Below are 21,731 nucleotides of genomic sequence, written 5' to 3'. Positions count from 1 at the left end.
ATCATACTTAAAGGGTCTACCCAAATAGAAGATCTAACAATTCTAAATATCTGTGCCCCCAACATGGTAGAAGCCTATTATATAAACCAATTAATAAGCAAAATAAAGAACCATACTGATTCTCCTCCATTAATCATAGGACACATCAACACTTTACTCACAGTAATGGAAAGGTCATCTAAGCAGAAGATCAACAAAGAAACAAGAGTTTTGAATGACATATTGGACCAGATGGACGTCGTAGATATATACAGAACATTCCATCCTAAAACAACAGAATACTTCTTCTTCCTGAGTGCACATGGAATGTTCTCCAGAATAGATCGCATGCTGGTTCACAAACCAGGTGTCAGGCAATGCCAAAAGACTGAGATTATTCCCTGCATATTTTCAGGCCACAGTGCTTTGAAACTTGAACTCAACCACAAGAAGAAATTTGGTAGGAACATAAACATATGGAAGTTAAATAACACCCTGCTAAAGAATAAGTGCCTCAACCAGGAAATTAAAGAACTTAAACAATTCATGGAAACTATGAAAATGAAAACACATCGGTTCAAAACCTATGAGATACTGCAAAGGTGGTCCTTAGAGGGAAGTACATAGCCATCTAAGCCTCTCTCAAAATTTTAGAAAAATCCCAAATGCACAACCTAACCTTACACCTAAAGGAAAAGGGTGTGGGGGCACCACCAATTAAAGCCTAAACCAAGGAGGAGAAGAAAATTAATAAAGATTAGAGCAGAAATCAGGAAACAAAACCCAGAAAAGCCGTAGAACATATCAACAAAACTAGAAGGTAGTTCCGTGAAAGAATTAATAAGATTGATAAACCTCTGGCCAGACTTATGCAAAAGAAAAGAGAAAGGATCAAATTAATAAAATTATGAATGAAAGGGGAGAGATCATGACTAATACCAAGGAAATAGAAACAATTACTAAAAAGTATTACCAGCAACTATATGCCAACAAAGTAAGCAATCTGGAAGAAATGGGTGCGTTCCTGGAAACATATAAACTACCAAGACAGGAAGTAATAGACAATCTGAACAGACCAATAACCAGCAAGGATACTGAAGCAGTAATCAAAAACCTCCCCAAAAACAAGAGTCCAGGGCCACATGTCTTCCCAGGGGAATTCTACCAAACATTGAGAGAAGACATAATACCTATTACATGGAAGCTGTTTCAAAAAATAGAAATGGAAGGAAAACTCTCAAGCTCATTCTATAATCCCAAAACAAGACAAAGACCCATTCAGAAAGACTTATAGACATGGACATTGGGGACGGCATGTGCTATAGTGAGCACTGTGAATTATGCAAGACTGATGAATCACAGACCAGTACCCCTGAAACAAATACATTGCATGTTAATAAAAAAAAATAAAAGAGAATACATTTTTTTAAAAAACGGAGACTTACGGACCAATATCCCTGATGAACATGGATGCCAAAATACTCAACAAGATCCTAGCTAATAGGATCCAACAGTACATTAAAAAGATTATTCACCATGACCAGGTGGGATGAATTCCTAGGATGCAAGTGATGTTCAACACTCAGAAATCAATTAAAGTAATAGAGCATATTAAAAAAAGAAGAAGAAGAAACAAGAACCATATGATCCTTTCAATTGATGCAAAAAAAGTATTTGACAGAATACAACACCTGTTCCTGATTAAAACTCTTCAGAGTATAAGGATAGAGGGACCATACCTCAACATCACAAAAGCCTTCTAAGAAAGGCCCACAGCTATTATCATTCCCAATGGGGAAAAAACAAGAGCTTTCCCTGAAGGTCAGGAACACGACAGGGATGCCCACTCTCACCACTTTGCTCAACACAGTACTAGAAGTCCTAGCCTCAGCAATCAGACAACAAAAAGAAATAAAAGGCATCCATATTGGCAAAGAAGAAGTCAAACTCTCTCACTTCACAGATGATATGTTACTTTACATGGAAAATCCAAAAATCTCCAGCCCCAAGTGGCTAGAATTCATACAGCAATTCAGCAATGTCACAGGATACAAAATCAATACACACAAACAACTAACAATGTAACTGAAGAAAGAGAAATTAAGTAATTGACTCCATTCACAATAGCACCAAAAACCATAAAATAGCTAGAAATAACCCTAACCAGAGGAGTAAAGGCTCTATACTCTAGAAACTATAGAACACTCATGAACAAAACGGAGGAAGATAAAAAGAAATGGAAAAATATTCCATGCTCAGGAATTGGAAGAACAAATATTGTGAAAATGTCTATGTTGCCCAGAGAAATCTACACTTTCAATCGAATCCTTATCAAAATACCATGGACATTTTTCACAGAGCTAAAACAAATAACCCTAAAATTTGTATGGAACCAGAAAAAAACCCTAAATAGCTAGGGGACATGTTGAAAAAGAAAACCAAACCTGGGGGCATCACAATGCCTGACTTCCAGCTGTATTACAAAGCTGTGATCATCAAGACAGCATGGTACTGGCACAAAAACAGACACATAGACCAATGGTATAGAATAGGAAAACTAGATATGGACCCTCAACTCTATGGTCAACTAATCTTCAACAAATCAGGAAAGAATATCCAATGGAAAAAAGATAGTCTCTTCAATAAATGGTTCTGGGAAAATTGACAAGCACATGCAGAAGAATGAAATTGAACCACTACCTTACCACACACAAAGATAAATTCAAACTGAATGAAAAACCTCCATGTAAGACAGGAATCTATCAAAATCCTAGAGGAGAACATAGGCAGTAAACTGTTCGACATGGACCACAGCAACTTCTTGCAAGACACGTCTCTAATTGGCATTTTTCACAGATAGAGAAAAAAACAATCCTAAAATCTGTGTGGAACTACAAAAGTTCCCAATTGCCAAAGTCACCACAACTGAGAAGAACAAAGCAGGAGGCATCCCACATCCTGACTCAAACTACATGTTAAAGCTCTAGTGATGAAGACAGTACGGTACTGGCAGAAGAAACAGACACATACAGCAAAGGAACTGACTGAAGAGCTCAGGCATAAACCCACCCACATACAGACAACTAACATTTGACAACAGAGTCAAGAATGTTCATGGGGAAACACAGTCTTCTTAAAAAATGCTCCTGAAAAAAAAAAATGGGTAAGTACATGCAGAGGAATGAAATTGTAGCACTCTATTATACACCTCAAAAATTAACTTGCAGACATTTTTGATGTGTAAACTTTTTCATTATAATATTTGCTCCAGTGGATTTTGGCCCGTGCTACACCCCAGCAAAACCTACTCTGGTGTGATTAAACATTTCTGTGAATGTTAAAAAAAAAAAAATTAACTTGCAGTGGATTGACATGTAAATAGAAGAGCTGAAGTTGTAAAACTCCTAGAAGTCAACATAGAAGATTCATGACATTGGACATGTTCACATTTACCAAATGAGGCTGGTCTAGCATCATCCTATCTACAAACTGGCCTACTCTTTGTGATCCAATTGTAACCCTGAGCCTGAATATGACAACAAAAGCACCAGCAACAAAAGCAAAGCATTAGTAAGTGAAACATCAATCCAAAAACTTTCTGCACTACGAAAGAAACAGTCAACAAAATGAAAAGTCAACCTATAGAATGGGAGAAATACTTACACATCTTCTACCCGATAAGGGGTTAATATCTAAAATATATTAAAAAACTCATGCATGCAACTCAGTGGCATAAAAAACAACAATTGCATTTTTTTCAAAGGAATGGAGGTATTGAATGGATATTTTCCCAAAGACAAACGACAAATAGATACATGAAAGGTATTCCAAATCACTAATCATCAGGAAATGCAAACCAAAACCACAATCAAATATCATTCACACCTGTTAGAATGGCTGTCATAAAAAAGACAAAAGATAACAGAAGTTAGTTAGGGAACTCTCCTGCACAGTTGATGGGAATGTAAACTGATACAATCTCTATGGAAAGCAGTAAGGAGGTTCCTCAAAAAATTAACAATGTAACTGTTATTATATGCAGCAACCAACTTCTAGGTACCCATCCAAAGGAAATGAAATCAGGGTATTACAGAGATGCATGTGCTCCCATATTCACAGAAGCACTATTCACAATGGCCAAATGTGGAGACAACCTAAGTGTCCACACAGATGAATGGAGAAAGAGGAGGTGGCATAAGTATCTAAAGCAGTATTATTCAGCCAGGAGAAGGAAGGAAATCCTGCCATTTGTGACCACATGGATGGACCTTGAGGCCATTACAGCTAGGTGAAACAAGTCAGAAGAGCAAGACAAACACTCTGTGATCCCACACAACTGTGGGGTCCAGAGAAGCTGAACCTGTAGGTACAGAGAGTAGAAATGTGGTTACCAGGGACTGAGGGGAGGAGAAGTGGGAGATGTTAGGCAAAGGGAACCAACTACCAGTTATCACATGAGAGTCCTGAGGAGCTAAGGCACAGCATGGTCCGTGGTGCACGGAGCTACTGTGATTGTATTACAGACTTGAAAGTGGCTGAGAGTAGATCTCAATCGTTCTCACCACAAAGAAGAAAGGGTAACTATGTGATGAGATGGAGGTTTAACTAACCCTAGGGTGGTAACGGTTTTGTTATATGTAGATATTCACATTTGCTACTCCTAAAATTTGCTCAATGCTACATGTCAATTCTATCTTAGTATATCTGGGGGGAAAATAAATAAATACAAGAGATGTCATTCAATTTTTTCACCCCATTTCTTATTCCTCTCCTAAGGTCAGATTTTTCCTACTATCTAATACAAAAATCTCCCTACAGGGGCGCCTGGGTGGTACAATTGCTTGAGAGTCAGACTCCTGGTTTGGGCTCAGGTTGTGTTCTCAGGGACTGAGATCAAGCCCCGAGTCAGGCTCCACGCTCAGGGCAGACTCTGCTTAAGGTTCTCTCTCACTCTCTGCCCCTCCCTGCCACTGGGTGGCTCAGTCAGTTAAACATCTCCCTTCAGCTCAGGTCATGATCTCAAGGTCCAGGGTTAGAGCCCCACATTGTGCTCCCTGCTCAGTGGGGAGTCTGCTTCTCCCTCTCCCTCTGCTGCTCCCCTCCCCATTCATTTGCTCGCTCTCTCTCTCTGTCAATCTCTCTCAAATAAATAAATAAAATCTTAAAAAATAAGAGTAACTTTAAAAAAAATCTCTCTACAAATTTACTGAATGAGACTTTTCTAGAGTTACCCTATGTACAAACATAGCCCAACGTTTCTGATGCAAATTTAAATCCAGAGAATGAAAGAATGCATTTCTAAACTTTTTAACTTATGTGTATCTATAAAGACAACAAAAAGAGTATGGTTTGTTCTATTCAGCTCTTTACTGGTGTAGATTTTATCAACAGCACATGTCCCCACCACCTTCTTTGGAATGTGACCTGCAGGAATAAGCTGTTACCACACATACTTGGTATATTTGTACACATTTCAGAACACTTTGGAAATATAACATTTGTAATCCTGTCACTTCAAAGTAGTGCAAGCTAAAGGAAATATACTTTCTCATACTATTCATCTTCACAAAAGAGGTTGACTTACAAGAGATTGCAGGTGGAGTCCGTGTTTGTGCATGTACATATCTGTGTGTGTGTGTAGTAATATGTTAATTTATATGTTACTTCAATCTAAATGCAAGCCACAATGTAACATGTTATGCTGGAATTTGAGGAGAAACATCCTTTGGGAAGTATAGGATGGTTTTTCCATCCTATGGAATCAAGGAAGAGGATGGTTTCATGCTAAAAAACAACACATTGTAGCCAAGATTCTTCCTTTAAATACAGAAAACACAGTTCTCATTTCCATAAATAAATAAACTTTCCCAAAACAGTCCTGTAAAAATGTTTCACTTTCTCTAAATGCCTGAAATAGGGACTTAAAAATACACAGAAATTACTGTTTATGATCTGCTACCAGAGTCAGGAGTTGGGGGGGGGTCGGGAGTTCCTGCGAAAGGCTTTGACAACTGATCACGACATCTCATGGATCATGAGGATCCCAAATAACCCAGTCATTAGAAATATCCAGGATGCTTCACTGAGACAAAAGACACAGGTCAACAACTGAACAACTTCATTCTCAAAAGAGGTTAATTTTTCTCAGAAAAGGCTCCTAACCAGAAGAACTTACATTTCTTAAAGATCTCATAGATTTCAATCAGTTCAAAACAGTTAAAATAAATCCACCAACAGTGTAAACCAATAGAATTAAATTTTTAAAAGGAGCAAGTGTGGGGCATTTGTATGGATCAATCGGTTAACCTTCTGGGGCCCCCTGCACGCACTCCTGATATTTTGTATCCTTTGCTAACTGGTAATGAATCACCTGCTGTTAAAAATTGTGTTTCATGTGAGTCTGATGGACATTCTGGGTCTCTGCCCTCACTACCTGAGCCGACGGTGTGCGCCCTGTATTCCCCAGGAAGCAGAAGAGCTGGAAGAATCCATGACTTGCTCTAGAGAGTCATGATCGTCCTGACCTCCAGAGGCTAAACACAGATGGAATAAAATAATTGAGCAAAGCCTTGGGTACAAGTGCACAGCCCTGCCACACTTACTGGTGAATGCACAGAAGGAAACAGTCCAAATAATATGGTGACAATTTACACAACCCTGGAGTCTGTTACACACAAGGCATGGACACCATGGGGAGCAGATTCCTAACACTACAAAAATGTCACAGAACAATCCTGAACTTGTGTTTGGTCTCTGATTTCTTTTTTATTTTGGCACGGATCCCAGAGACCTGTGTTCTCTATAACTTATTTCTATGAATAGTAAACATCCAAATGCCATTCACACATTCACTTAAAGGAAATAAATATTTTGCCCCAGGTTCTGTGTGTCCTTAAGAGCAGAGAAGGAGTTGTTCACCCTGTACAATGGGCTCTGTAACCTCATGAGACCTTGAGGGTTTTTGCACCAAAGATGGTTCATTTGAGGGACTTTGATGTGACCATTTGGATATAACTGTCAGGATGTGGTTGAAACATAATGGAAAGCAGGAAATTTGTCACCATCGGGGATAAACAGTGGACAGAACTGTTTTCCTACTGGCATACATGAAGCATCACTATGGTGTCAAGATACATCCCCGGTGTTGATTTCAAGTAAGAATACTGTGATGCTCTTAGTGATACAGAGACAATCTGACTGTGAGCATGATCTCCCCTGGGTGTCATTTCCAGCCTCCACATGCTGTCCCTGCAGCAAGATCACTTGGCATGAGTATGGCCAGCTCAGGGTTCAAGGCCCTGGGGAGGCCAGTTAGCCATCAGGATAGGGAACAGGAGAGTTGTCATGCGTATATGTCCAGCCCAAGACACAAACACATCTACCTGCACTGGGCTACATGTTGGAAAAAACTATCAAAAATCAGCAACATTTCTATAAAGACAGCATTGTTGGCTCCAGCCTCCATGGGAAAATACCCTGTTTGTGACAATACTACAAAAACCCAGATCCATATTTGAAAACACATTTATTTGAAAACTGATTTTGAGTTAAGATCGAAGGGCTTACAATGTCAGATTCAATTGTTCTGGGACAATTGAAGTTGACACTCATTACTCCTAATTCAGAAATGTATGACCATAGTTCAAACTCAGATGGCTATTTATAAAGCTTAGACACATGGACATGTTTAATGATTAATATATATTTTATTTCTTCTTTACATTTCCTCCTAGTGAATCTGGTAAGCTCCAGAGAACATGGGATTTCCTGGGAATAAGAGGTCATTTCCCAGATTTTTAGAATATGTCCCTGCATTCAAACTGTATGGGGCTTTTGGCAGGTTGGAGATACAAAAGCAGTGATCAGTGATGTTTGGATCAAAGAAATTATTAAATGGGATGAAGAGAAGATTTAAATGTACTTCATCAAGATTGATGTTAGCAGGATTTTCTTTGAGCTAAGGATTGCTTTGTCTCACACCGTCCACCTACTTCTATGAAAAAGCTGTGATACAGTCAACCTAAGGACCTTATCATGGAACCATGATCACAATGCAGGAAAAAGTGATATGCTTCCAACAAATGGCTAAAAAATGCTAAAATGTTAGTATTTCTTACAGGGTTTTAGTGGTTCGTATTCTTAATTCCCTATGTATGTTCCTGAATATCTTCTTCTAAGTAGAAATGGACTAGCATTCCTAAATGGGGGTGGGGAATAAGAAAAACCTGTGGAGCTTTTTAAAATAATAGTATGATGCAGATGCTCTAGGACACTAGGTCATATCTCTGGAGGTTGCTTGAATCTATGAGCTTGGATTTTGAGTACTCACTTGTATAAAAGAATCAAGTAAGGAAATTCCCTTGAGAGATGTCACAGGAAATTTTGGATGACACTGGAAGGTCATAGTCATCTTAAATACCCTGGCAGTCAAAGTCCTCCATCAAAGGGTCTTCCCCGCCCGGTCATCTGGAGTCCTGGACCCTGCAAAGCACCTTCTTCATTGCTCCCATCACATCCTTGTTCTGCAGTGTATATATGACAGGGTTGACCATGGGGGTGACAATGGCATAGAACAGAGAAACAAACTTGACCTGATCCTGGGAGTAGTTGTTGCTGGGCTGGAGGTAAGCATAGATGGCCGTGCCATAGAACAGGGAGACCACTGTGATGTGGGACACACATGTGCCAAACGCTTTCCTCTGCCCTGCAGATGACTTTATTCTTAAGACCGCCCTGACGATCCTACCATAGGAGACTGTGATTAATGTCAAAGGTGTGAGGAGAATGACCACACCGACAAAGAAGACCTCAGACTCATACACAGTGGTATCAACACAGGCAAGCTTGAGCAGTGCGGGGACCTCACAAAAGAAGTGGTCTATTTTATTTCTCCCACAAAGTGGTAAAAGGAAGAGGAGCACTGTCTGCAATGAGGAGTTGCCCAAACCAATGAACCATGATGCAGAAGCCATGAGGGCACAGAGACGGGGGTGCATGATCACGGTGTACAACAGGGGCTTGCAGATGGCTGCATAGCGGTCAAATGCCATGACCCCTAACAGAATGCATTCTGTTCCTCCCAACTCTAGAGCAACAAACAGCTGAACTACACAGCCACCAAAGGAGACAGACTTGTCTGCTGTCCTGAGATGAACCAGGAGCTGCGGGACAGTGCTGGTCGTGTAACACAGGTCCAGAAAGCTTAGGTTGGAGAGGAAAAAGTACATGGGAGTCTGAAGATGTGGGTCCAGTTGGGCCAAGGCAATGATGGTGGTATTTCCCAGCAGAGTGAACAGATAGAAGATCAGGAGAACCACAAAGAAGACTAGCTCCAGTTGAGGCCGGTCAGAGAACCCCAGCAGGATAAACCCCATGAAAGAACTGCCATTTTTCTGTTCCATCCTCTGTTAGCACATGTTTCCTGTCAAGACCAAGTATTTAGCAATTTTAAAAGAAATCTTAAAAAAAAAAAAGAAATCTTATAAAAAAAAAGTTGACAGGGGTGGGGAGGATCTCTCATGTTAAAGTACGACCATAGGATTTTATCAGTAACTACTTGAATGAATGATGTGCTCATTAAGTGCTGGATGATAATGAACAACGAATCATGGAGCACTGCATCAAAAACTAATGATGTACTGTATGGTGACTAACATAACATAATAAAAAATAAAAATTTTTAAAAAGAATAAACATTTAAGTAAATTAGAAAATTGACATAGTTTATCCCAATCCAGTTCTACATTATCACAAAAAGTATATCATTAATATTTAGTATAAGAAAAATGAAATAACGGATATTGTCTTTGAATCAGTCATAGGTACAAAAGGTCTTTCGGTCTGAGCTCAATAAGACCTAAAGTACTATAAACATATACATACATTTTAGAAAGAATGGGGATAATGGAAAAAGAGGGAGCGTAATCAGGAAAAAATCAGAAAGAGATGCAGACAGAGGGAGAAATGTTATTGCAAGTATGTATCTCATGATTCTACAAAATTGGATTTGCACATACCTCACGTGCAATAGAATATAATACAATATAAACTCAAAAATGCATTCAGATACAGGAATTGAAAACCTAGAATGTATTAATTCAAAGAATTCAATTACATGCAAAATATCACCACTACTCTGCACACAAACATTTTGACAGAACTGACTAACGTATTTATGAAAGTTGCACCGCTTTTTGATATGGTAGGGAAAAAATTAATAATCACAGAGAACCAAAAACATTACCATCCAAATACAGTGCTTAACTTTTCCTTAAAGATGCTTGAAATTACCATACCAATTTAACAGGAACTCCAAAAATTCATTGGCCCTGCATATCCGTTGAAATCAGAACCCTGAAATCCAGTGGCCAAGACTTTCTTCTTCCGTCTGCAGACTTCTGTTTCACACATTACCAAGTACAGGGCATGAAATCCTAAAAGAGGTAGGATTTTTCACTATCAACATTCTAATCAGATTAGTCATTTTAAAAGTTATCTAGTGGTGTAATCTATCTACCAAGAATAATGCTTTACATCACTCCCTATGATAAACTAATTAAATATATAAACACATAGAGATAAAGACAGATACATTCTCAAAGTAAAGTAGGTTAAATCACTATAATGGAAACCTTTAAATACTAGAAGAAAAGTTATAAAGAAAAGGATATTTTCATATTATACAAAATCTCAGACATCCATTGATATTAGACGAATTACCAACTTTCTGGAGCTATCTTGCAGAATTAGTCACACTGATCAAACACATGGCTAGCTCTAAGGCAAGTCTGATGACCATTGTCATCCAACTGATTAGTACTGAAGAAGCTCTATCCCAACAAAACAGACATTAGAAAATGGCTATTTCAGTTCTATCATGTTCAAATAGTTAAGCATACAGTACATTTTTAATTCTTCTGAGAGTTTCAAAATCTGAATCAGAGTAGACCCGTTGATGTGTGAAAGAAATTGTTACAAAACTGGCCTAAAATAAATGTATCTAAAATCTGAATAGAGGATGTAGAGTTCACAGTATTTTATATGTCCTGTGATTTTCTATAAAGTTGTGATCAGTATTACCCAGAATAAAAAATTATGCACAAGTATTTCTTGATAGAATTATTATAAAGGCATTTGAAAGAGTCTAAATGTGCAACAAAAGAGAATATCCCCAGACTCACACATACTCAGAAGAGCAGAAAAATAAAAAATAAAAAAAACATGTTTCAGTCTCATGCACGTACACACACAAATACAGATACACTTTCTTAAGTAAATTGCTGGCAACTTTTCAAATGTCCCTCATAAAAGACACACCAAAGTGAAGGAGGACAAAAGTGAAATGCTAACTCATCTAAGGAAAGCACCAATATAGTCATGCAGCATTAGAATAAAATAATGTTGTATTTTAACATTATCCTATCCATAAGGACTAAGAAGGCAGATGAGAAAAGATAAAACTCTGGCAAGATGAAATTGTACAAACACTTTGCTGCTTTATAAGATTATATATGTGTGTGGAAAAGTGCTCCACATCACTCGGCATCAGGGAAATACAAATCAAAACCACAGTGAGATCCCGCCTCACACCAGTCAGAATGGCTAAAATTAACAAGGCAGGAAATGACAGATTCTGGTGAGGATGCGGAGAAAGGGGAACCCTCCTACGCTGTTGGTGGGAATGCAAGCTGGTACAGCCGCTCTGGAAAACAGCATGGAGGTTCCTCAAAAAGTTGAAAATAGAGCTACCCTACAACCCAGCAATCGCACTACTGGGTATTTACCCTAAAGATACAAATGTAGGGATCCAAAGGGACATGTACACCTGAATGCTTATAGCAGCAATGTTCACAATAGCCAAACTATGGAAAAAGCCCAGATGTCCAACAATAGAGGAATGGATAAAAAAGAAGTGGTTTATATATACAACGGAATACTGTGTAGCCATCAAAAGAAACGAAATCTTGCCATTTGCAATGATGCGGATGGAACTAGAGGATATTATGCTGAGTGAAATAAGTCAATCAGAGAAAGACAATTATATGATCTCCCTGATATGAGGAATTTGAGAGGCAAAATGGGGGAAGGACAAAATGAAACAAGATGGGATCAGGAGGGAGACAAACCATAAGAGACTCAATCTCACAAAACAAACTGAGGGTTGCTGGGAGGAGGGGGTAGGGAGAGGGTGGTTGGGTTATGGACATTGGAGAGGGTATGTGCTATGGTGAGTGCTGTGAAGTGTGTAAGCCTGATGATTCACAGACCTGTACTCCTGGGGCAAATAATACATTATATGTTAATTAAAAGATTTTTTTTTAAAAAGCACATGTTACTTAGCAAGAGAAAAATGTTATTAGGTAAAATAACAGTAAATAGATTCTACAAAATAAAAGAAGATGGCATTCTAAGTAATAATTACCATCAAAAAAATAATATAACGGAAAATGACATCTCACAAAAATACAGTTTTACAACAACAATTAAGAGAACAGATATCAAATGGGCAAGGTTAAATATTTAGTGCCAGCACACGGGAGCTGATAGAGCCATCACTGTAGGTGTTCAATGCTGACATGTAAGTCTAATTTCATTGGAAGAATACATATTTCCATATACTAGCTGCTCATTATACAACTATACAATGTAAAGACCAAATATCTCAAGATAATGTCTATGTTGAAGATATTTCAAATACATAACATTCACTGATATATTGGACATACAAACCCTGCCCTATCCAGTTCCTGAGTGAATCCTGAAATAGTGTTGGCAAACTATGAACAGCCTCAGGGCTACGAGTGAATCACTTTGTGTTAATGATGCATCTGTTTCATAGGTCTGAGCTGACCTCAGATATATTACAACAGGCTCCTCAGTATGAACTGCATCAGACTTAGTCCCGCCTTAGCATTGGCAGCCTTTTGTCTCTCCCAAGAGTCCGTCACTGGCTAAGAGTTGCCCACAGTCTGTTCCTGAGACCACCTTGCAAAGCAGATCCCCCTTAGCTGAGGGCAAATCTCTGAAGAAGGGAACGGCTGTGCACCTGGCAGCCCATATTCCTAACACATAGGGTTAGGATCGGAGCAGCAGCCAGGTAAAGAGCATCTGAGCAGGGCCCCAACAGCATTCACACAGAGTCCATTCACGATGCTGTGCAAGGATAGAAGGATGGAACCCAGTGTACCTTATACATCACCTCAGTGCAATCATACACACAGACACACACAACTTGTCATTTGCCTAAGTCATCAATTAAACATTCAGGATTCTTCTTTTTTTTTCTTCAGATTGGTGTTTGTACTCACTTGAATGGTCATCATTTCTTATTAAAAATAACATGAAAATAGAAAAATGCTGACACACTATTCACAGAATGGAACTCCCCTGTGGTACTTACACCATAGCATTTTTAAAAATCCATAATATTTTATGGGGCGCCTGGGTGGCTCAGTGGGTTGAGCCTCTGCCTTCGGCTCAGGTCGTGATCTCAGGGTCCTGGGGTCGAGCCCCACATCAGGCTCTCTGCTGAACGGGGAGTCTGCTTCCCTCTCTCTCTGCCTGCCTCTCTGCCTACTTGTGATCTCTCTCTCTCTCTCTCTCAAATAAATAAATAAAATCTTTAAAAATAAATAAATAAATAAATATCCATAATATTTTATATTTTAGATATTTTGGTAACTCTTAAGGGAGAAAATGACCACTTAGAAACTATAAATACTGACAAGGACTTTTATGCATAGAGAACAAATATTGTCTCATTTCACAGACAATAAGGACCAAAGAGAAAGCATAGAAACATATATTCTAATAGTTTTACCATATAGTCTAATACTAGTCTAATACTTTTACCCATATACATACTCTCTTATTCTATTTCTGAAACCCATATTTTATTGCCACTAAATATTCTTAATTAAATGATTATCCACACGTGCATACACAAGTATAATGAATGTATTACAGTAAAATGAAATGTCTAGGAATGACTTGGTGGAGTCTATAATGAACAATTAAGTTTACTTCTTATATTTGGTGAATTTCCATGGTCTGTTCCTTTAAACAATGGACTATATATGCAAACCAATACAGCTTTTCTGTTCCACGAACAATTGTAACTGAAAATTAACTAACTTCCAATTCTTAAAGCAACACAGAGACCTAGTTCCATTTCACTCACCTTTGCTCACCTTTTCTGCGGGTTCTAACCTATTTCTCTACCTCCTTTCCAAGTCATTGCCTAAAGACAGTACGGGGCATTGGCACTCAGACATGTAGAAACCGTTATGTTCTTTGCAGTAAATGCAAAGGTTGACTATGTCAGCACTGGCTTATCCATAAATTTTTCCTAAGCAAAAAGATGCTTGCTCACAATGACTTCACATGTCTTCATGTGGTACAGAGATCTGCACTTTGCCTCTAGGATGTAAGAGATGAAGACAATTGCAAACTCCACTATGGTTTCCCAAAAGCAGTGACCTGCCTGTATGACAGGGAGTCCCTTATGAGCACAGGAGAGGTGCTGTGACACTCAGCTGTGGCAGGGCTGGCACTGAAAACCAAATGCATTTCCCTGGCTGACGTCTCTGGGGAGCAGACGCCCCACACTGCTAATGAGCCCCTGTCACTGAGCTGTCCAGAGATGGCCGTCCTCAGGGAGAACGACGATCAAGGACAATGTCAGAGGAGACCTCATCTGTTTCTTTTGTTTTTTCACATATTCAACAGAAGACAAATAATTCCCTAGATTTCCCCAGCCACCTGAGTCTCATCTGTGAATGACTGTCGTAGTTTCCAAGACACTTAAGAGTTTTGCATCACAATTGCCCAAGTATTTACATCTATAAGTAAGAGTCCATTCAGTTACTTAATTTTTAATGTAAATATGCAAATAAATTCTTAATTTCATTCATAACCCATTTCATTCATAACCCATTCATAACCCATATATATATTAGCTCTATCATATATATATATAATATATATACACACACATTATTTATATATTAGCTCTGTGATCCCATATATATATGGGATTATATATAATAAATAAATAAAATCTTTAAAAAAAAGATGTCAATATCATGACCCTTCACTTTTCCATAATTCTTTACATTGAACATATTTTTTAAAGGTTTTGTTTGTTTGTTTTAAATATTTTATTTATTTATTTGACAGAGAGAGATCAGGAGGCAGAGAGGCAGCAGAGAGAGAGGGGAAAGCAGGATCCCTGCTGAGCAGAGAGCCCAGTGTGGGGCTTGATCCCAGGACCCTGAGATCATGACCTGAGCCAAAGGCAGGGGCTTAACACACTGAGCCACCCAGGCGCCCCTACATTTAACATATTTTTATACAACAGTGTTGTTCCTAATATTATATCTATGACGACAAGAAATCAGGAAACAAAGACGTAATATGAAAATAATATAAATGATGAAGAGTATTTTTTTTAAAGGATGAAAGTGACTGATAAAATCATATTTGGAAAAGCTAACTTTAGGCAAAAAAGATACACTATCAAGCATTTGTAAGGAATCACACATGTAAACGACAATGAATACCTGGCAGAATAGGATTTTACAGAAAAGCAACATAACTGAAAAAGGAGGGAGCAGGAATGCTTCTTCAGCAGGAGCCTGGCCACTGTCCTCTCTGCAAAGCTGGAATTGTGAGGATAGTCCTTCTCCTGAAAGATCTAAATTGCCACCAACTCAGTATATTCTCCAACTGGCTGTCCCTGGTGTCTGAACTCTTCCCAGCTCTCTGATCCTCTTCCTCACTACTTGTCCTCCCTCTGAGGGAAGCACTGGGAACAGCCCAACCTTCCTGCTAAGTGAGATGTCACCGCCCTGCACTGCTGCCCTGCGTTGGGATCTGTGGTTACCAGTGGATAAATGGACAAAGAACCTAAGTGGGGAACATGAAAAGGAAAAGCCTCCAAGAAAAGGGAGAGACACAGAAGACAAGTCTAGAAGGACAAATGACAGAAGCTGAAAGAGACAGGCCAGATTGAGATTTCAGTCACACAGAGAACAGAGAATATTCCCTAAAAGGGAAAACAAGAAGAAAATGACAGAATGACAGAGAAAACAATAAAATTATGAGGAAGAGTATTCTCAACGTACAAAAGCTCAGATTGGATTGAAGTCATTACAAGTGAGGTAAAATACAGTGCAGAGCAAGCAGCGTGTTTAATTATTCCATACTGAGAAGTAGTTCATTGTAGAAGGACTTTCACGTACATGCTCACCTTACACAAAGGGTAGGACATCTTGCATAGGTTCACCTGCATTTCCACCCAGAGTCGGTGGGAACAAACGTGCTTGCTCCCTGTTCAACACACCCTCACCCTCTTCTGCACAAGGTGTGACTCTGACCCTTTCATGGAAACATTCTCCCAGTCTGGAGCTGGACACTCCAATGCTCCTTTGGTGTTCTTGAAGGCAGCCCCCAAACCATTTCTTCTTGGTGGGAATTTTCTGGAACCTAAATGAACTAGGTATAGTGATTGTGATGAGGATATAACTGAGAGCACTAGAAGCCCAAATATGTGGAAAGAAGCCATAGATCACTTGCTACATTTCCTTCATCCACTCCTTCACACTCCCAAACACAAAACCATGTACATGCTCACTAAACATGTGAAGTAGAAAGCTTCCAAAATTAGGGGCCCCTGGGTGGTTCAGTGGGTTGAGCCTCTGCCTTCGGCACAGGTCTTGATCTCAGGATCCTGGGATCGAGCCCCACGTCAGGCTCTCTGCTCAGCAGGAAGCCTGCTTCCCCCTCACTCTTTCTGCCTGCTTCTCTGCCTAGTTGTGATTTCCCTCTCTGTCAAATAAATAAATAAAATCTTTAAAAAAAAAAAAAAGAAAGAAAGAAAGAAAGCTTCCAAAATTGGATTTACTATGTCTTCTTTAAGTATTTGACCACTGAACTAATCCCTACTCAGGATGCTGAAAATACAAGGAAACCTAAAACAGTTTGAGCCAATTTCTATTTTCAGACATTAAAATTCTTTTAATTATGGCCTTTTGGGAACAAACCCTGTAATTCTTGTGAAATTAAATTTTTAACATTATTCACACCTTAAAATTTTAAGTTATAAAGATAAAACTTGTAATCACAGTGAGAAGATATTTGTATTCTCAGCAAGTTAACACATTAAGAGCAGCGGATCACTGCCTTTTGGTAACCTTTACTCTCCACCTAGTAAGAGTAAGGACTTAACTTTTTTAAAAAGATTTGGGGGGGGGGGCACATATTTTTTTTAATTTATTTTCAGCGTAACAGTATTCATTGTTTTTGCACCACACCCAGTGCTCCATGCAATCCGTGCCCTCTCCAATACCCACCACCTGGATCCCCCAACCTCCCACCCCCCGCCCCTTCAAAACCCTCAGATTGTTTTTCAGAGTCAATTTTGTTTATTAGAGAGAGAAGGAGGAACACTTCTCACTTAGAGTGAGAGCAGGAACACAAGCAGAGGGAGTGGGAGAGGGAGAAGCAGGCTTCCCGTGGAGCAAGGAGCCCGATGCAGGGCTCGATCCCAGGACCTGGGACCATGACCTGAGCCGAAGGCAGACACTTAATGATGGAGCCTCCCAGACACCCCAAGAGTAAGGACTTATTAAAAGCAATTTAAAAATAGTCCAAAGTCCCATGGAAAGAACATAATTTTGGAATCTATATGTCTAAGTCTACATTTTGGCCCCATCATTTAAAACTGGCATTTCAAGAAAAGAATTTAACCTCTCTGTTCCAGAGTGTGCTCACTTGTACCTTAACAATAATGTTGACCCTCAATGGTATGGGAAGTAAATCTGAAGAAACAAGACACTGGACTAGCATCATCAACCAAATACCATCAGAGAAGTGAAGGCTCAACACCACCATTACCTCACTGCTCTACTTCCATCATTAGGTCTAACAAACTGAGAACTCAGGAAATGATTGTCATTTTCATTTGCAGGAACTTAGACAGCAAAAGTGCCCACCAGCCTTCCACCTGTGCAAGCACATCTGGACCAGAGCTGGCCACTCTCACACATGGAGGCAAGTATCAGACAGTTCAACAGGAGAGTCTTTCAGCTCCTATTGGGTATCATCTTTACAGTGGCAGAATATGTACTTTGAAAAGTGGAGCTGAAAATCTTGGGCATTGTATATAACACAACATAAGAACACCATGAAAGAGTAGAAGGCAGACAGGCTAGAGGTGTTAGGACCTAAGGAACAACACTGTGGTGAGTTCCCTGAGTTGCTGTCTTCCCTCTTATATGACAGGACTGACTGGTGGAGAAGCCACCATCCCAGAAACACCAATGGGCACAGACCAAAGAAAAACATCAAGAAAGACCTCATCTCAGACCCATGAAAAAATGTTCATCATCACTAGCCATCAGGGAAATTCAAATCAAAATCACACTGAGATACCAGCTTACACCAGTTAGAATGGTCAAAATTGACAAGGCAAGAAACAACAGATGTTGGAGAAGTTGTGGAGAAAGGGGAACCTTCTTACACTGCTGGTGGGAATACAAACTGGTGTACTCACTTTGGAAAACAGTGTGGAGGTTCCTCAAAAAATTAAAAATAGAGCTACCCTATGAGCCAGCAATTGCACCACAGGATATTTACCCCAAAAATACAGATGTAGTGAAAAGAAGGGTCCCATGCACCCCAACGTTCATAGCAGCAATGTCCACAATAGCCAAACTGTGGAAAGGGCCAAGATGCCTTTCAACAGATGAATGGATGAAGAAGATGTGGTCCATATACACAATGGACTATTATGCCTCCATCAGAAAGGATGAATACCCAAATTTTGCATCAACTTGGATGGGTCTGGAGGAGATAATGCTGAGTGAAATAAGTCAAGCAGAGAAAGTCAATTATCACATGGTTTCACTTATTTGTGGAACAAAAGTACTAGCATGGAAGACATTAGGAGAAGGGAAAAAAATGAAGGGGGAGAAATCCAAGTGGGAGACGAACCATGAGAGACTATGGACTCTGGGAAACAAATAGAGAGTTTTAGAAGCAAGGGGGTGGGGAGATGGGTCAGCCTTGTGACGGGTATTAAGGAGGGCAGGGATTACATGGAGCACTGGGTGTTATATACAAAAAATGAATGTTGGAACACTACATCAAAAACTAATGATGTACTGTATGGTGACTAACATACATACATAAAACACCTCATCTTTCTCTAGCCAAAGAACAGGAAAAGAGCAGCTTAGAAAAGCAAAGAACTGAGAGAGGGAGGAGCAAGACGGCCGAGGAGTTGAGACCTAAATATCCTTTGGTCTCAGTTCAGCTAGCTAGTTATAAAACCATTCTGAACACCTCAACAGGAAAGCTAAGAGAAGAAGTGCAGCAATTCTAGGAATAGAAAAGCAACCACTTTCTGGAAGGTAGGACGTCTGGAAAAGTCAATCCGAGGCAATATATGGGAAGATATATCGCGAGGGGAGGGGTCAGTTCTCAGCAAGCAACAGAGAATCGGAGCACAAAATCAGGACTTTTAGAAGTCTGCTCCACAGAGGGACATCACTCCAGAGGCTAAGTGGGGGTGGAGTCCTCACGGGGACCGTGTAGTCTCAGGACCCACAGGGTCACAGAAAGAGTGGGGGTGCCTGAGTATGACAGAGCCCCCAGCATCAGAGCGGGGAAGCCAACTGCAGAGAGGAGCCGAGGGGGGAGCTCTCAGCTTGGGCTTACCTTAAACTCTGATCCGAGGCATAGTCAGGCTACTGCTCGTGGAGCAGGGACCCCACAAGTGGCACATCCAGGGAGACTTACCTTTCTCCTCTGGGAGGAGCAGCACAGGAACACACAGCAGGAATCTGCTAGATTTGGAGACTCTAAACGGGCCAAGTGCCAGAAACAGAACTGCTCCGTCACAAGCTGGGTGAGCTCAGAGTGTGGCCGGAGACTAGGGAGATGGGTGGGATTGATGGCTCTTCTCCAAAGCACCGAGGAGCCCGGCGGAACCCTCCGCTTCTCCCGGCGGAGACTGGGCAGCTGCCATCTTTATTCCCATCCTCCAAAGCCCTACGGAAAGCCTTCAGGGAACAAAAGCTCCCGGGAGCAAAACCGCGCAGATTATTTAGCCTAGCCCCTGGCAAGGACGGTGCAATTCCGCCACCGGCAAAGACATTTGAGAATCAAAGCAACAGGCCCCGTTCCCAGAAGATCAGCAAGAAGACACAGCCAAGACCAAGTTCACTTACCAGGAGAACAGCGGAATTCCAGAGATATAGGAATGCAACACATAGAACTCATGGCTTTTTTCCCATGATTCTTTAATATTTCTAAGTTAAATTTTTAAATTTTTTTATTCTATTGTTTTAATTTTTCCTCTTTCCTATTTTAATCTTTTTTTAACTATTTTATCTTATTAATACCTTTTTAAAAGTCTTTTTAATTTTCATTGTTATATTCTATCCATTGTATTTAACCTTATTTTTTGTATACATATAGGTTTTTCTTTCTTTAAAATTTTGGGTTACAGTTTCTCCTAACAGATCAAAATATACCCTAAATCTAGCACATGGCCTTGTTCTAGTCTCCAGCCTGATTACATTCTTTCCTCTTTTTTTTCCCTTTTTTCCCCCTTTTTTTCAACCAACTTATTATCTTATCAATTCTTTTTTAGAATCTTTTTTAATTTTTATTTTTACAGTCATATTTCATCCCTTCTTTGTGTTTACCCTTATTTTGTATATATATAACTTTTTCTTTCTTTAAAATTTTGGAAGGTAGTTTCTTCTAACAAACCAAAATACACCCAAAATCAAGTATGAGGCTCTGTTCTACTCGCCAGTCTAAAATAAATATATTTTTTTCTCCTTTCTTCTCCCCCCAGTATCAAGTCTCTTCTGATCTGGTTAGTGTATATTTTTCTGGGGTCATTGCTACCCTTTTAGTATTTTGTTCTCTCATTCATCTGTTCTTATCTAGATAAAATGACAAGGAGGAAAATTCACCTCAAAAAAAGAACAAGAGGCAGTACCAACAGCTAGGGACCTAATCAATATGGACATTAGTAAGATGTCAGAACTACAGATCAGAATGACGATTATCAAGGTGCTAGCTGGACTCAAAAAAAAAGCATGGAAGATACTAGAGAATCCCTTTCTGGAAAAGTAAAATCCCTTTCTGGAGAAATAAAAGAACTAAAATCTGACAAATCTGAAACCAAAAAAGCTTTTAATGAGGTGCAATAAAAAATGGAGACTCTTACTGTTAGGATAAATGAGGCAGAAGAGAGAATTAGTGATATAGAAGACCAAATGATGGAAAATAAAGAAGCTGAGAAAAAGAGAGACAACTACTGGACCACAAGGGGATAATTCAAGAGATAAGTGATACCATAAGATGAAACAACATTAGAATAATTGAGATCCCAGAAGAAGAAGGAAGAGGGGGGGAGGCACAAAGTATATTGGAGCAAATTATAATAGGAATTTCCCTAATTTGGTGAAGGGAACAAGCATCAAAATTTAGGAGGCACAGAGAACCCCCCTCAAAATCAATAAAAATAGGTCAACACTCCATCATCTAATAGTAAAATTTACAAGTCTCAGTGACAAAGAGAAAATCCTGAAACCAGCTCGGGACAAGAGATCTGTAACATACAATGGTAGATATATTAGGTTGGCAGCAGACCTATCCACAGAGACCTGGCAGGCCAAGAAGGACTGGCATGATATATTCAGAGCACTAAATGAGAAAAACATGCAGCCAAGAAT

General features: G+C 39.6%; 1 protein-coding gene and 1 pseudogene across 1 annotated transcript in view; both read right to left on the bottom strand.

The window, feature by feature from the left end:
• The window catches only part of LOC111138601, an 896,555-nt gene that overhangs the window by 541,093 nt on the left and 333,731 nt on the right, over nucleotides 1–21,731 (bottom strand). The window lies entirely within an intron of this gene.
• Nucleotides 8,442–9,395, bottom strand: LOC111162599 (annotated as a pseudogene).

This window comes from Enhydra lutris, unplaced genomic scaffold (assembly GCF_002288905.1).
Source record: "Enhydra lutris kenyoni isolate GAN:26980312 unplaced genomic scaffold, ASM228890v2 scaffoldscaffold93, whole genome shotgun sequence".
Classification (NCBI taxonomy): domain Eukaryota; kingdom Metazoa; phylum Chordata; class Mammalia; order Carnivora; family Mustelidae; genus Enhydra; species Enhydra lutris.
Note: the sequence above shows the minus strand (reverse complement) of the source record. Positions and strands in the feature narration are given on the sequence as shown.